The 16,946-nt window shown below is 38.0% G+C and overlaps 1 long non-coding RNA gene across 1 annotated transcript; it reads left to right on the top strand.

The window, feature by feature from the left end:
- Positions 1 to 1,227: 1,227 nt before the first annotated feature.
- LOC116959019 lies at positions 1,228 to 14,236 on the top strand. Its single transcript, XR_004405602.2, has 4 exons — positions 1,228 to 1,513; positions 8,204 to 8,241; positions 9,252 to 9,380; positions 13,067 to 14,236. It is a non-coding gene; the product is annotated as an uncharacterized LOC116959019 (long non-coding RNA).
- The last annotated feature ends 2,710 nt before the right edge of the window (positions 14,237 to 16,946 follow it).

Below are 16,946 nucleotides of genomic sequence, written 5' to 3'. Positions count from 1 at the left end.
AAGAGAAATCTATTAAACATCAATCCGATGTTTATAAATTTAGACAAAACTTCTCCTTTGTTTTATGAATAAAAAACTAGAAAAAAACAGTTGTGAGTTCAAACAAAAGTGATTTTTTCAGGAAAATGCTAAAGTTGTATTTGATCAATGGGAAGTATTTTACTTGACCTGAACTGAAATATTTCACTTCATTTTTGAGCTATTTAGCTTGTCTTAAAGAAGGTTCGTTTTTTAAACATTACCTGAACTTTTACAAGAACAATGCCAATTTGAAAAAAAAAAGGTTCAGTTGGAAAAATGTCAAAATGAAACTTTTTGGCATTTCTGAAACAAACATTTTAGATAAAAAATGTCAACATGAAATGTTTTGACATTTTGAAAAATGTCTCCCTTCTTTGAATCTGAAACTTTACCAAATTTAAATTGAATTTACTATTTGTCTAGAAATTAAGAATTGCTTGTGCTGGTAGTTCTCCTTGCGTAAGCAGTTAACCTTCCTGCCAGGTTAACATTAAAACATCAGCCAAACAACTGTACAAACATATATTAGAAAGCAGTTCTTGCCTTTACTGCAGCTCAGCTTTGGACTTGTTAGTGATTATCTATCTATTTTCACTCTTGCACTTTACAGTCACCAGCTTCCAACCATGCAAGCAGTTCTATGGTCCACAAAGAAAGTAAGAATGAGAGAAATTATTACTGTTTAATGAGTGAGCATTTCCCATTACATTCAAATTGTATTTTTATTTAAAAACCTGACTAGTGGCAGATTTATGAAAGTTCATTCCAGAAAAAATGGTTTATCCATTAAACAGAAGCAAGTCTATAATTCTGAATGAGTTTTAGAGACTGTTATAACTAAATTCTTAAATTAAAACAACCCCTTCTAGACCAAAGTCACAGCATTACAAAATAAGATCACAAGCTGCAGTGAAGTAGTGTTATGAAGTAGTTGGTGCTTGCACTGAATTTTTGGGACATTATAGATACTATATGCTAACCATATTAATTACACATAATTATACAAAAATCAAATCTTATGGTTTACTGAAAAATAATGTTTTAATCTAGCTGAGAAGCTTCAGCTGTGAAGCAGTTACAGTTCATATGCAAGAGCTACTTTTTGCGACAGAAGGAATTTCGCATTCACTTGATTTCACAATTTCTTCAGCCGAAGCCTAAGATGATGCTATTCTACTAGCAGCATGAAATGAAAAGAAACTCTGCCAGGGAACACTAAGCCCACCTCAGACCAGGACCCTGAGTATTATGTAGATGCCAAAATGCTGAGCTCTAGATGCCTGCCCCCTTGGTGAGATCCACAGCCCTGAGTGAGGAGCCTCAGAATGGCAGCCAGAAAAGGCAACATGCTGGGAGGAAGCCGCTTAAAGCAGCCACTGCTAAGGAGAAGGGTGTGCCTTCAGCCGTAGCCCTCTCCAGGCTCCTTGCTTCAGCACTAGTGGCTCATTTCTCTTTCCATGTTGGATTCGGTGTCTGGAGCACTCTTTTAAAGGTAAGTACTCCAGTCCCCTTTTTCACCCCTTAGAATAAAGCAGGACTTGTGCTATCCTTTTCAGTGTGAGGGGGATCTGGGAATAGTTCCTTTTCTGCAGCAGCCCAGTGGTGAGGATCCTCACCTCCAAGTGGGGGAGATGTCCAGGGAAGTGGGTGTGAATCCCTCCAAGCAAAGAAGGAAACTGGATCCACATCCTGACCAAGCTAATCACAAAACAATTGGATAAAGGGGACTCCTCTGCCCTTCTTTTTAACAGAAAGCACTGGTCGCTGATGCATTATGGCAGGCACACACTGAGAGAAACCTTCTGGATTCTAGGGGAAGCAAGTAAAGGAATGGCTCAGCTTAGATTCCCAGAGTAGCTTGGATGTGTGATAGCTGCCTTGCTTCTCAGCCTCACAAAGACTGGTGCACACATTCTACAGGAAAACTGTAGACACTTAGCAAGTTCCTGTCTTTTTTACCTTGAAGTCCCTTAGTTCGAAGGCAGTTGAAGAGTTTTGCTGAGCAGAGTCTGGATAACATGTTCTACTCTGACGTCCCTTCTGCTGCCTCTTTTGTATTTGGGATGTCATATGTGAGAACAAAGTGAGGGGATACGTGGAAGTGCACATTGATTTATCTAAGGGGCTATTGAGAAAGTGTTCATTCACCCTTGGGGGGCAGGGGAGGATGCAGTAACACAGCTGCCTGTCATGAGTGCAGAGACCCACCAGCTGTAAGGAATTAATGACTTCCCACAGGAACACTATGAGAGTTTGAGATGGGGAAGAGGGTGAGTTTCTGCTGGTGTTGATACCTAGGCGAAAGACTCTCTGGAGATGTATTAAGGCAAGTAGAGTGGGCTGAGCAGCCTTTCTTTTAACTCTTGTATGTGCTTTAGTTTAGAGAAGCTTTTCAGTGTTCTAGTAGACAGAATATGCTTAGTATCAACACTTCCATTTCACAGTGGAATATGGCTGAAGATGTTTTTACTTCTCTGAATTCTGATTTCTTACCCTCTTCTGAGTTAAGTATCTGTGGGTTGCTTCTTTGACTGTTAGGGGATTTCTTAACCCTGCTGGTTCTAGTTTAAGTAGTGCTGGGCTTTCACATTTCTTATTAGCTAGTTTGAGGAAATGTAATAATATGTGGTTATTAAAAGTTACCTAGCATTTAGGTGAATGGAAAAAAGGGGTATCCACTGCAATAACGACTGTCCATCAACTGGGCTGTGTTGATCCCTGCTAGCCAGGGTTCAGCCCACTATGTTACCATGTGTAAATCACCTACCTAAATGCAGCAAGCTGTCAGAGCCACTGCGTGCTGAGTCCTAAATTGACACCAAAAGGGAAATTTCCATTCAGGCTGGAAATATAAGGAAATTTAACAGACTAACTAACAGTGTAAAAAGTTCTGAAACAACAATGGCTATTAAATAAAGCCAATTTTTCTGTAGACACTGTCAGTGTTTAAAAATACAAACATCTAGATAATTAGAGGAACTTCAAATCTGTCTTCATAGTGTTTCAGGCAGGATGACATTGTCAGCTATTCTATTTTGTATTGATTCCCACAAAGCTCAGTTATTCCCAGCCTTCCATTTCAAATGCAGCACCTTGTTTTCCTGTATCTTGAAGCAAAGAAATTAGATAAAAACTATTGATTAGCAAGGCACAGAGGGGAGTGATGTCTGTAACCTTCCTTTGTCTTGTAGCTCTGCAGCTGAGGCAGCAGTAATAGGATTCTGTGCAAGTGCGACTGTGATGAGGTCACACTGCTGAGAAGGGAATGAAAACACTGCAGTCAGCTAGATTGCTTGCTTCTCTGATAGTTTTTGATATTGTTTGTCAAATTGTGATTTGAAGGTTATTTCTCTGGAGGCTAAAGTTGCCTTGCTTCTCTTATGCACTTGGCCGGGCTTTTAAAAATCATGCATTCACATAAACACCCCCTTCTCTCTCAAACTTTCTGGCTTTTATTGAGAGCCAAAAAGGTTCCTAATAAGGAGCAAGAAAATAAGTCTCTCCAGAAATTTTTCCATCATTATGAGATTAGAGAAGTTATTTGTTAGAATAAGTTGGATTTGTTTGGTCTCTACCTCTTTTTCCTCCCTCCTTTTCACTAGGGTGCTGCAGTCCTCCTCAGTTCAAAACAAGTTCAATAAACACTTTCAAGACATATGAGCCGTGAAGGGTTATGCTGATTTAGTACATAGTGGCATAGCATTTACTGGTATCATTACTCAAGAAAGAAATGAGGAATTTCCTCATTTCAATTGCTTTGAGAAACAGGCATTTTGTGACCTACCTAGGGCAACTGCAAAACTGTACAGAAAGTTCAGAAAAATGAATAATGCTTTACCATTCTGAATGGGCTCTACTATTTTCATTCTTACATTACTTCATAGCAGTGAAGCAGCTCATTGAGGTGACAGGAGAGAACTGAGGCACAGAGGGTCAGTGCTCTATCTATTGGAAGAGGGTGTCAGGTAGTGTCAAATATAGGATAAACACTCAAGATTACCTGGCCCTCAGGACTCTACTTTTGTACATAAGACAGGCTGCATTCCTCTCTCCTCACAGAGGAAGAAACCACAGAGGGCATGCAATGTCTTCCACTAATCAGACCTTAGGGGTTCTTTCTCCCTTTGGAAAGCTCCCTTGCCCTAGTTCGCCTCCCGTAACAAGATGCTGGAAGATTGGTATTGGAGATAGTTGGCTAAGAAAACCTTCCAAATAAACTTCTGGAATCGCATGGCAGTAACAGGATGCCTTTAGCAGGCAGCTGCCTTGTCTGTCTGAGACTTACTGTGCAAAAACAAGTATGTCAGGTCAAGCTGCATATTTTGAGGTTTGATGTCCCACCCTCTCAAATAAGTGATGTGGGAAGAAGTCTTCTGGGAAAACTCCTTCCTCAGGCTTATTACTGTGGGGTTTTCTGTGGGAAGCAGTGAGACTTTCCCATCCCCTCCTTTACCCCATGTGATGCTCTGTGATCGTAATATGTGGAACTATCTCATGCTTCCAAGAACTCCTCCAGTGCTGAACAAGCACACTCTGGGTGTTTTTCTTCAGTCTTTGTTCTATTCTGTATGATCCTGAGGACATCATTATTCGCCCCTTATTTTCTTCATCCATGTGAAGAGTAATATTTCCTTTCTCAAAGGCTGTTGTGAAAACTTTTGGGTTTTTTAAGTGCCCTACCAGATGGAGGGTGCTACGGGAGAGCAAAGCATCTTGCTGTAATTGATTTGTTTTTAAGGGAAAGCTGATGTTACTTTAGAGATTTTTATTTTTTTTTCCTTCTCGCTAAATAATCTGCTGGAGGGACTGTTCTTTCATTTTCTCTTGCTATTCTTCTATTTGTATCTTCCTCATCACATATATGGCTATGTTTAATGTACTGATGAAGAAGCCCCACAGCTTAAAATAAGAGCTGTGGGTATACTACCTCTAGGCTGCCCACTAAATGAGTCACCAATGACTGGACAACTAGAATCATATAGTGCCTGATGAAGTACCTGTCAGCTGGCTGCTTCTGAATGGATGAAATTAGGTCCTGTTGGTCCAGGGCTGCAGTAGGTATGAGCTCATTAGCATTCAGCATCACCTATATGCTCCCAGAGAGGCATTAGGAATGGAGGCTCAGAAAAAGAGATTAGAGGGAAGCAGTGAGTGGGGAAAAGGCTTGAAATCACATTATTCTTTAGAAAATGGGCAATTGCAATGTACTAAATAACAAACAACACATTCTTTAAATCTCTAGAGGGGCAAAGCTTGGCTGAGAGATCTTTTTTTACCCTGGTTTGTTTCGATGGATAAGCATTTTCTTTTAATTCCCATTTATCTTTTCTTTTGACAGATTTTTTTTTTTCCACCCCCACCCAAAATATATTGCAAGTGTGGCTTATTCACAAGGGCATGTGACTTTGTAATCAGAGCAGCATCTGGTACTATAAAGAAATGAAGCCCCAATCCAGAGTAGTGAGTAAGGTTAGAATGGCATATGAGTGGGCATCCTTATGATATCCAGAGAGAATCTGGCCAAAAAAAAAATCACCTCTACCCATAAGACTTAGTCAAATTTTACGTATAATCTCTTAAATATTCTTGGCTACTCTTTGGCATATTTTCATGGTTGGTCATCTATCTCTTAGTAAGATCTAAAGGACTCAGCCAGGTGCAAAGATAATTGTTTCCTTATTTCAGCCAGCATCTGCTCAACCAGCTGGGTAGCTCATCTGTAAAAGGTGACAGGCTGAGGTAGCAGCCTGCAAATCCTACCTCTTGTGGCATGCAGTCCTGCTGAAAGTCTGTGTAACCCTGCACTGGAGAGCACCCTGCAAAAGAGAATGCAGTTCTGCTGAGGAAAAATTGAAAGGGCGAGCCAGGTACTTAAGGAAATAAACAAGGAGCAGGAACAGTTTGGTTATCACAGAGAAGATGACTGCAGTCTCACAATTTTCCATGTTTTGCTCTGACCCCGAATTACCCTTCCTTCGTATTAAATGATTGTGTTTTCCCCATATATTATATTAATCTGTTTTATTTTACAAGGCTGTTTATCAACAGCCTGTGCAAGTCTTGATTGCCAATTCTCCACATCTACCATTAATGAAGAACCATGTCTACCATCATTTAAATGGCTTCTGTGATCTGTAACTCCACATCTGGTGTTGGTGCCAGTTAGTCTTCTATCCTGACATTCTGTTCTTTTAGCAGATGGTTTGTAGGAAACACTCATCTGAAAGTCAAGGAGTGGCAAGAATATCTAACATGGTAGAGGATGGATGAATACAACCTCTGACATTCTCTGATGCATAGCCCTCCCTCACCCATATTCCTAAGCAATAGTTAACATTGTAAATAAAGAGAAAATGTGCTTCTGACTGAAGCCAATGAGAGATTTGTGTACAGTGTAACTAGAGGACCCAGGTCATATGTTAGATTCTGTTACATTCTTTATGGCTCTGTTGCTAAACAGACATTTTCATTTCTAAGTGCTTGCTTGCTTTCCTTTGTTACCCCAAACTGCCAAAATTAGAGGCATCTTACATAAGAAAGGAAGTCAGTATTGTTTAATTTATCTCAGATTTATTTTGTGACATTTCCTGGATACATTTTACCATCACATTATTAAACAAGAGTTTATTTTCTGGAGGCTAGAGCTTCAGCTTTGGCTATATTTCAGTAAGACAGGAATTTAAATAATGTCAACATGCTGAGAAATTAGAAAGTCTTTCAGGTGTGTTTTGCAGGAGAAAGTTCAGAGCTCCACTATCTCTCCTAATAGTTGGCCTGGGGCTTTTTCAAAAGTATAATCTTATTTTTCCACTCATTTGAAATGTAAACAGAGAATTTTCACAGCAGACAGAGGAATCCATCTGCAAATAATATTTGTTTTTTGGCAATTTGTTTCTTTAATTATGATGATAAATTTCCACTAATTGGCAGCAGCACAAAGAAATATGCTCTTGCATGTCTTTGTTCCTTCAGGAGGAATGGAGAAAGTAGGTCTTGTTCAGAAAGGAATTCCCCAATCCAGTCACATAATTCTTGTAATTCACCCCAGCAAGTGATGAGAAACCCCTTTTTTTCCTCTCCCATGGGAAGGATATTTGGCTATGATTCATAAAATATCTTTTTTGCTTTTGGACAAACCTTGACTGACTCGGGATAAAACCCAAGTCATGAGGGTGTACAAAATTCTGAAATAAAATCTGCCTTTATATCTCAAAATGTTCTGTTGTAATGAGGAAGATGCATATCTATACATTATTTGCCAGAATAAAGGCACATAGATCAGAGGTACTGATAGGCCAGTGGAGTAGCTGACTTAAATCTGGCGTTGTTCACAACTGGGAGACCCTAGGTCAGGCCCAAAGCTCTGAATGTCTCAGATGTGCTTTTTAGAAATATCAACTTGAATACAAACTTTCCACCTTGAATCTGTGTCTAAAGCAATGGATAATCCAAAAGTTGTTGTAGGTTATCTAAATATTTTCTTGGAGATTGGATTTAGAAAATTAATTAATTGATCTTAAAATTTCTCAGTTTTGTAGCATCACGCACAAGCTTGTTATTTCTGCTTTCTAAGTAAACAACAGCTAGAGGTGTGGGAGAATGTAAGGGATGAATCTGGACCTTTTTAAACCTCACATACATTACTTTGCCCCCAGATTGAGCCAGAAGATCTCCTGTACAGACTTAAAATGACCTGCCCTCTTTACAACTGTATCCTGTTAAAATCCACATTTCAGAGTACATGTGCTAATGTTGAGTCAGTCATCCGTTTCTCGGTGTAAATATAAAAGTTTGCATTTAGTACTCTCTTGGCGGTAGGTTTTTAAAATAATTCTAAAAAAACACTCTTTTTGATCCCTTTGTCTTTTCTTCCTTCTCATTACAAAAGAAATATATATGCTTATGTTTATAAATCTATTTAAACTATATACCCTGCATTATGTTTTCAGGCAGATATTTTATGCTTTGGAGAGAGGAAACATTATTTGCAGGACACTTACTACTTGACATATAAATATCCTCTGTAGACTCTACACACTGAACATTTGTATTCATAGGACCACTAATCTGATAGGGGAGAGGTGTGGAGTTTTCTGCCTGCTTTGATTTCACTTCTGCATGCCAATTGCAATGTGTACATGCCCATGTACCATCACTGAAATGCTTTTTGTTAATGTTTTAGCAGGCAAAGGAGAAAGCCTGAAAAGAAGTAAACATGTGGTATGTAAAATGTTTTATACTCCTTCTGCAGACTAGTTCAAAATAACTGTAAAGGATGTTTCATATTCAGAATATCTGAATGGGCCTTGGTTCTGGATAGGGAAGAGGGAGCAGAACTGGATGAACTGGATATATTAAATAGTTTATTCAAAAGCTTTATTCCTTTTCTCCTTTTGGATTTCCCACGACTGAATTTTCTTAGTTTTTCCTCTGGTGTATTGTTTGGCATACGCTTCATGCAAATATACTTAAATCACTGGGCTGGTCAGGAGCCCTTCACATTTCCCTGTTTTATGATGTTTAGTTAGTTATCTTAGCCATATGGGGGTTTCTGTTTTTTTTTGTGTTTTTTTTTTTTTTTTTTTTTTGTTTTGTTTTTTTTTTATTATTCTATGCCTGCTTAATTGTAGCTTTTATGAAGAAATGGAGAGTCATAAAGACAATAAGACAAATCATTCCCAAAGCAAATATAATGAGGGAAGTGAGGAGAAGAGCTGTAGAAATATTTACATGATTTGAATTTTCTGTCAATGTTCCTAAAAATAGAACAAAAAATTAAATAAAGTACTCAGATGATTTGTTAGTGAAAGGAATAAAAAGAATTGCAAACATGAGAACAAATGTTCATTTTTATTCCAAGAAGTAGTTCTTGGCAGTATTCAGGAAGTTCTAATAGAGAAGACAAAATGTAGCTTTTTATCCCACTTAAATCAGTGTACTAGACTAAACAATATCTATTGTACAACGCGCTGAATTCTTCTTTTGTACAAATGTTCAATTAAGTCTGTAAACTTGACAAAGCTACATAAAAATATATTTAAATGACTCAGCAGGTGCCTTTTTTACAATGTGGGCAGTGTATTCTTTCTAGGATGTAACACACATGGTTTTCATCAGATTGCAACAATATAAATTGTGTGGTCAGTGATTCTATGAGAATGCATTCATACACATACCATTGCATCATAATGCTAATAACTTGGATAAAATTCTGGGGATATTTCCTGCAGATTCCTTTCCGGGATTTGAAACCATCAGAGAAGAAACCTCTAATTTAACTGGGATACCAAGAGACTGGTTTAGTCACCTTCTGATCAGCCAGTCATTCTGTACGTCAATGCCATCTTCCTGCAGCAAAAGTAAGTGCTGCATGGGGAAACCTTTCAGTAGTATTTAAGAGGAACAGCAATTACCTAATTACTGGTATGATCATGTTAAAGGTTACATTAATAGCCACCAATGATGATTGAATATGAAGGCAATGGCATGAATGAAATCATAATTAGTGTAGCATGAGGTAGGTGTTATGTTAAACATGCAATGAAAAAAATATTAACAATGATGCACAGGTGAACTAAAATGGTATATGTGTAAGTTAATATGCAACAATCCAACTTTCAGAAGACAAGAGTAAGCCTTACATTTTTTGCTGCTTTTAAGAAGTTAAGCCCGTTACAAGTTATATTCATCAACTAGGAAAGCATGTGCTGTGTATGACACACTCAAGATCTCTACTCTGTTATCTTTGAGGTGCTCTATAACTTGCAACAGTGTAGCTGTGTTTGGCACTCAGCTCACTGGGTTTATCTTCCCTAACCATATGCAATGTACTTGCTTTCCTATGAGTTCACCAGTTACTGAGAAATAAAGAGAAATTCAGACAGAGTAGAGGTACTCCAAGCCCAGTGGAGCTTTTCGGGCAGATGATAGATCAGGTTTGGATTTCCACTCACCAGCATGTCTAGGAATGGTTTGATATTCTGTACATTTCACATACATGTGAAAAATTTGCTTCTATTGAGTTAGCAGAAAAACACCAATATTTAGGTTGCAAAGGTTTCCATCAACACTAAATAGGTGATTTTTCTTTGCTACAATATATGCAGTGCTAAGATGTCATTTTATGTCTGCTATTGATTTCCCTGATGCCACCTTCAAAACTGGTGATTACAGCTGTATCTTCCCTCTTCTATAAATGTCAGTGTCTCCTAGTGAGCTCTAGAGCCCACGTATTTATGTTTCTGTCTCTGCATGCTCTTCTTACTTGTGTTTCTGTTGCAAAATTGCAATACTACAGAATTTCTAGAGATCTGGCACATAAATGTATTTTCAGGACAGCAGGACAACTGACCTTTTCTTCTGTGGGTCAAAGAGATGGCATTTAAAGGAAGTAGAGTTTTACAATAGAAGAAAAGGGAAGAAACTGTCACAGTTAAAAAACCTTAAGGTCCCCTACTATAGAGAATTTAATTCAGTTGCCTGGATCATTCCAACTGTAATATAAAAATACAAAATGTCTTGGTCCTCAAAGTATTTTTTGCATACAAAACACTCTCCTGGGAGAGTATACCCATCTCCATGTACTACTCGAGGTAGAAACTCTAGTTGCCTTATGCAGAGCGCAGTGGGTTTCACAGAGCATTGCCTGACAGTGAGAAATGTGCCAGAGATATTTCCAGTACCGAACCTGGCCATTTGTCATGGAGCAGGTGGAACTTGATTTGCTTGAGCTTGTTGAGAAGGAAAAATAAAAGAACTGAAATGACCCATTTGTTTTATAAATCCTTTTACCAGTTCTAGTTTTCTTCAGTCCATTGATCTTTTGAACTCCAGTCAAAGATGGAAGGCTGCATCCTTCCAGTATTTTGCTGTAAAATATCAAGTAAAAGGAAATCACAGTATAAAAATGCCTGTTTGCAGTGAAATCAATTTATTTTGGTTGATTTAAGTTTCTTTTAATTTGATTGTTAGGCACTGGAACAGAACTGTAACAGGAACTCAGTTGTCCTCATGGAAGGTACTAGAAGGGTGTATGCATTGCTTGGCATGCACAGTAAGAGTTCTGAAAAATATGCTCTTTTGTATGTATCTCTGCCTTTGGAGATAAAAGCAAACAAAATCTGAATTGTTCCAGATGTGAAAGAAAATTCCTCTGGTTGCCCTACATATGACACTAAAAGTGGGTCAGTTGATGATTGTTAAGGCCTGGTGTACGTATGGTGTGGGCGAGCAGGAAACAGCACACGAGGAAAACTCAGTGCTGGGAGCTGAGACGTGAACCACAGCAGTGAGCAGCCCTTAGAGGCAAGTGTTCTGCCTGTCAGCTCCTGTCTGTCAGGGCATGACTGCAGGTGTTTTTCAGATACTTTAGTGTGAGTTTCTCAAGCTGCTAATTTTAGGGGACTTTGATTCTCATTCTAATGTTGGATTTGAACAGAGATGAGCTGTTTATTGCTGTTAAATAATCAACATATAATTCAGTTATTACAGCACATGTACACATACTGATACAATCTTATCAGACAGGGTGAGAAATGTTGCTGTTCAGGATACTTGGCTATGGCCCTTGGCTCTTCTAATACAAATGTCTTCTGGACCCTGTTTTGGAATGAGGCTATGAAAGTTTGGATCTCCCTGCCCACACTGTTTTCTCCAGTAGACAGATGCTTGCACCTGATTACCTTAGTTGGTGGCAGTGCTGTTGTTTCCCAGGTTGTTTGTGTGTTCTGATATTGGATAACTTCTATTTAGCTCTTTCATCATAAAACACATCTCTGGGAATGAGTAGTACTGTCAAACACATTGCTCCTTTAGGTCAACTCCTTTACTAGTGCAGGACAGAATCTTGTATCTCTCAAGCACATGCCTTTCTTCCATATTTGTGCTCTTGCATCATTGAAAGACACAAGGTAATGGAAATTCACTTTTGAATTCCAAGTCACATATCAGCTAATTTCTAAACCCAAGGGCATTTTTAAGTATCACTCTTTTGGAAGACTGGATTACCAGAAGCAGAGTTCCCAGGTCAGAGTATGGGAGGCAGGAGTGTCAAAGAATTCTACTTTGACTTCTTCCATTCTTGGTGGCATCTTGTACAAATATTCAGCCTTGTTAGCAATCATGTATCCTAGAACTGATAAAGGTGACTTGTGATAGATGCCTGCCTCCTCTTATCTCAGATGTCTCTTTGAAAAGCTCCTTTGGCAAGAAGCCCAAGTGCAAACGAACAATTCTTCTGTCTTAGACCAAACTTCTAAAGAATCTGAAAAGTTAACAGGCTCTGCTGTCTGGCTGCTATTTCTATTCCCTCCTCCGCTGTCTGTTTTCTAGACTGTTTTTTAATCTGAATGTCTGACTGCTGCTCATTTTGCTGATGCAAAACCTCTCGATATCCAACAAGAGAAAGGTTCTCATTGCTTTCAGCAGTCTTTGGATCATGCCATCAGCTTTGCCTAAGCTTTGGGTCTGGCTCTGCACAGTTTAAAGTATTTATAGTCTCTACCCCAAGTCCTTGTCCAGTTTTTCTGAGTTCACTTAACTCTATATATATGAAAGGTACCAGCTGTATCCACTACTAACCAATAACACAGACATTTAATGTAGGAAGGAAGGAAAAAAGGACATTGTATTATAATGTTTAACTTGTGAAACAAGAGGAAATGTCTTCAACCTGTGATTCGTTTGGGTTGCATAAGCTATGAATGAGGTATTGTTAGAGGAATATTAAATATACATGTATATATTAAATATTTAACTTGATCTTTGTTCAGTTTGCCTTTCTTGTAATTCTTTTTCAGTGTTCATAGAAAACAAACCTGATTTTTATACTGCTTGCCAGTAGTGACCTCAAATTTTCTGTTTGTGTTAATAATATCAGTTACCTGCACACAAGTCATGTTGAACTTTGTCACTATATTGGAGGAGTACTTCTTGGAATATGTCCACAATACTTTTTGCCATTAAAGCACTCCCTATTGCTTGAAATAGTCTGTGAGTAGATTTGCTGTGGAAGTTCTTAATTATTACTTTTTTTTTTCTTTTTCAGTAAAAAGCTTAAATATGCAACTGTTCCATAACTGAGGCAGAGAAGTTAAAAGAACTCCAGAGAAATGCAATTATCAGTACAGGAATGAAACATGAAATGTCTTTTCACAACAGTCACTGGAATCACCAACTTTGCTGCAGACCACAAGTATATTTTAAACCCTAGATTAGTGTATACCCACAGTATGTCCCCTACAGCTGTGAACTGCTACTCTTTGTTTAGGACTGGGCAAACCTCCAGTAGCTATGTTCTTACAAGGAATGCATTTTCCAGTGTTTTGATTTAATGACTATTATTCAAGCTGAAGTCAGTTCCTTTCTCACACTATTTTAGGCTGTGTGTGGTAAACCTTTGTGCCACTGTTCTCCTCAAAAAATTCTGGTATTTTCTTTTTGTGCTAAAACCAATACAAATTATACCAAGCCCTGTATCTTATGAAATAAATGTTGGTCATCTTCATAATGAATAAATCCTAAATTTAAATGAATCTTGCAGTTTGGTATTTCTGCTGGCCTACTAACCTTCCTTTTTATTGCTGCTGTTCGATGCAATAGTGTCAGGAAGTTCCTGTTACGTGTTTGGTGATGTACAAATAGAGAACAAAAGGTGCCTGTCCTGAAGGCTGAAAGTTTAGAAGTTTCTATTGATTGAATAAATATTGGACATTTGCCTGTTCTTACCAGAAGGTAATACATTAAGGCAACTGTTACCTGGACAGATAAACAGTGAATTCTGAGGATGGCAAAGAATTAAGTATGGAGAGAGACTGGCTGTAATGGAAGGGTAATGGGGGGAGGCAAGTGTGTGACACTAATGTTCTTTCTCTCTCCCTTTGTTTTTATTTCAGCATGATACTTTATTAATCAAACTAAACAGAACTAATATGTGTGTTTTCCAGCATTTATTCTATCCCTGTGTACCTCTGAGATAGTTTCACATCCTTGTTCTCAGGGTGAGGAGTGGATGCTGGGAGGCTGCAGTCTTGGTGCTACAGGACTCTTGGACCATCTTGTCTTTCTCACTTGCTTCCAGGGCCTTACCCAAAGCCTGTCTCATGTAGTGAGAAACCCTTCAGGAAAGTGTTTGCCTTACTTAATGGGCCAGATCTACCACTGCAGTTCTCAAGACCTGCATGCTAATCTTTCAGTCCTTATTCTTCATTTAGAGTGGATTAACATTTCCATTTAATTTAAAATTAATAAAATGGAACATTTTATTTTTTGAAACTATGTAGGGAAAAGTTTTTTAATTTATATTTTAACATGAAAATCTCTCACATTTTTTTTATTTTTAGATCTTTTTTTACACATTCTTTTATTACACTTAGTTACACAGTAGGGTAATTTTATTTTGAAAATTTAAAATTTCTTAAAAGGAGTATAGTTAAACCATATGCAGGAAAAATGTCTCATCGGAAGGAAGAACAAAACTAGTTAAGAAATCACTGCAATTAAAAAAATATATATTTGACCGGTTTTACACTCTATTCAGTGACAGCAGCTCTGATAAAATGTATCTAATTAACACCCAGCAGATAACAATTATCTTGTATAATTATGATGAGCTTGTTTGTTCTTTAATTGACAGCCTAAGCAATGTTTTATGATGTTTATTTGACCTTGACGCTAATCTGCACCCTGCTACTGTGAGCTGCCAAATGCATGGCTGTTTGGATTTCCATCTTCTCCACTTGCACTCACCACTTGTTATCATCGTTGTCATTCTGCAGCACGATGTGTCCTGCGCCATTTCTCTGTGACTGCCACAGTGTCACTCTGATCCCTCACAATTGCTGTGGGGTTGCAAACTGTTGCCCCTCTGCTGCCTGTCCATCTATGTCTGTGTGTAAGCAGTGTTAAATAGCTGACTCTCTAAGATCCACAAAACAAAATATGTCCTATTACTTGGAACCAGACAAGTTGTTCACTGTCAGAAACTAAATCATTGAATGTATCTGATAGTTTTACATGTAGTTGATACAGATTTTACAATAGACCCGCAATCTGCTTTCTATTAAAAGGTACCAGATAGTTCAATAACCAAACGTCTGTGCTGACAGAACAGATGCGTGTGTTTTTTGATGCATCATGAATACTTTGAGAGGATTTTAATTTTCTCATAAAGGCAGAATAAAATTTCTTTGCTGTCCTGTAAATAATAAAGTCTTGTGAGTTGGTACCTGGCTGCTATAATATTTCTTACAGTAATACTGCATGATGCTCTACCTACAGCCTGTTCTTTTTATTAAGGGATGCCTGGGATACAATTTCAAATTAACTTTCAAAATAGATTTTTCCCTTTCCTAGAGAGAGGCAGACCTAATTAGATGGGCATTGTGGGGAAAAAGTTCAAGTAGAAAGACAGCCACCTGCCTCAGATACTCAGAGATGACTAAGGAGGTCATTGGTTTCAAGCCCAGTCTGACCAGATCACTTAATCTATATGACTTGATTTTTTTTTTTTTTTTTTTTTTTTTCACTGACAAAGTGGGGTTAAGTATGACTGTCCTACACCCTTTTTCTGTGTGTTTTATTATGGGTAAAACACTGTCTTCTTGCTGTGTATATTTTATTGCACTGCATCTTTCATTTTGGGGATATTAGTGCCTTCTAACTAAAGGACACTTCTGCAATTCTGTTTCTAATGGGGGGGTGGAAAGAAGTCCTTGTGAAGACGGAACTTGTCTGGATATTCCAACTGGATTTACGGTGCTGGTGTACTTTTTAATGTTTGCAAACAGGGAATCTTTAAACAGCTGGCTAGCAGATCACTCTTCCTGGCACAGTGGCTCTTAATGAAAATCTTTGTCCCAATTCTTTCATTTGAAATGTGGCTGTGTTACTTAGAGCATTTGTTTTCCATCTGGAAAGGAAGAAGGAGCTACTCCCTCCTGAATTCTTTTAAGTCTTCATCCAGAATACTCTGGTATTTTTTTGCTCCTGTTGAGGAATCAACCATTTCCAGTGGCCACTAGCTTGGAAAGCAAGTTAAGTCTGCCAATTCTCAGTTCTAATTTTTCATCCCCGTTTTTCATCATAAGTGTTCTGAGTGTTCACAAGCTCCTGTAATGTTGGTTATACTGTAACATACAATAATTAGACGCCATCTTAGGAAAATCAACTTGTGTATTCTCAAATAATGTGAGGATTATAATGTAATCAGAGAATAGCTAATGAACAAAGCTGTCATTCCCCCATGTTGTCTCACCATCCTTGTCCTTGAAGATTCGGAATGAAGGTATATCTGAAATGTGAAAACTGATGCAGTCTTCCTTTGCATATGGTGTACTGAGTGAACCAGATTTATGTTGGGGTTTACTTATCTGAAACCATTTTAAAATTAATTTAATGAGGAGCAAATAGGAAACATCCCCAAAACAAGGTTTTATCTGATATTTCTGGATTTTGGGGATTCCATTAGAGAGGGTAATAGCCTGGGAACAGCTTTTCTTATCACATCATCTTGTCCTTTTCACTTCAAGGCAGCATTAGAAAGTGCAGTGGTGCATAAGACTTAGTAATAACTATTATTATTTGTTAAGCATTGTCTTATACAGCACTGCGAACATTGGGCTTCTGTCCTACATGGATCATTAATTTGGGTATGCAAGATTTTTCAAACAGTAAGTGTCCTTGATGATTAGAGAGAGATTATCACAAAGTGCTGCATTTTTAATTTTTTTTCCCCTAAATGAAGGAACTGAGTTTCAAATTGAATCTAGTTAACTGTAGTAGACTTCTGGTTTGAGGATGAGATAAAGTATGTCAAACCACTTAACTAGGTCCTCTCTCAACATAAATTAAATGTTTGGAAGGAGATGTAGAAAAATCTTCTGCATGGGCTATCACGGTTTTATGTCCACAAGGACATGAAATATAAC

The sequence above is a fragment of the Tyto alba genome, unplaced genomic scaffold (assembly GCF_018691265.1).
Source record: "Tyto alba isolate M040663 unplaced genomic scaffold, T.alba_DEE_v4.0 Super-Scaffold_33, whole genome shotgun sequence".
Lineage (NCBI taxonomy): Eukaryota > Metazoa > Chordata > Aves > Strigiformes > Tytonidae > Tyto > Tyto alba.
This window is presented reverse-complemented; position numbering and strand designations above follow the sequence as displayed.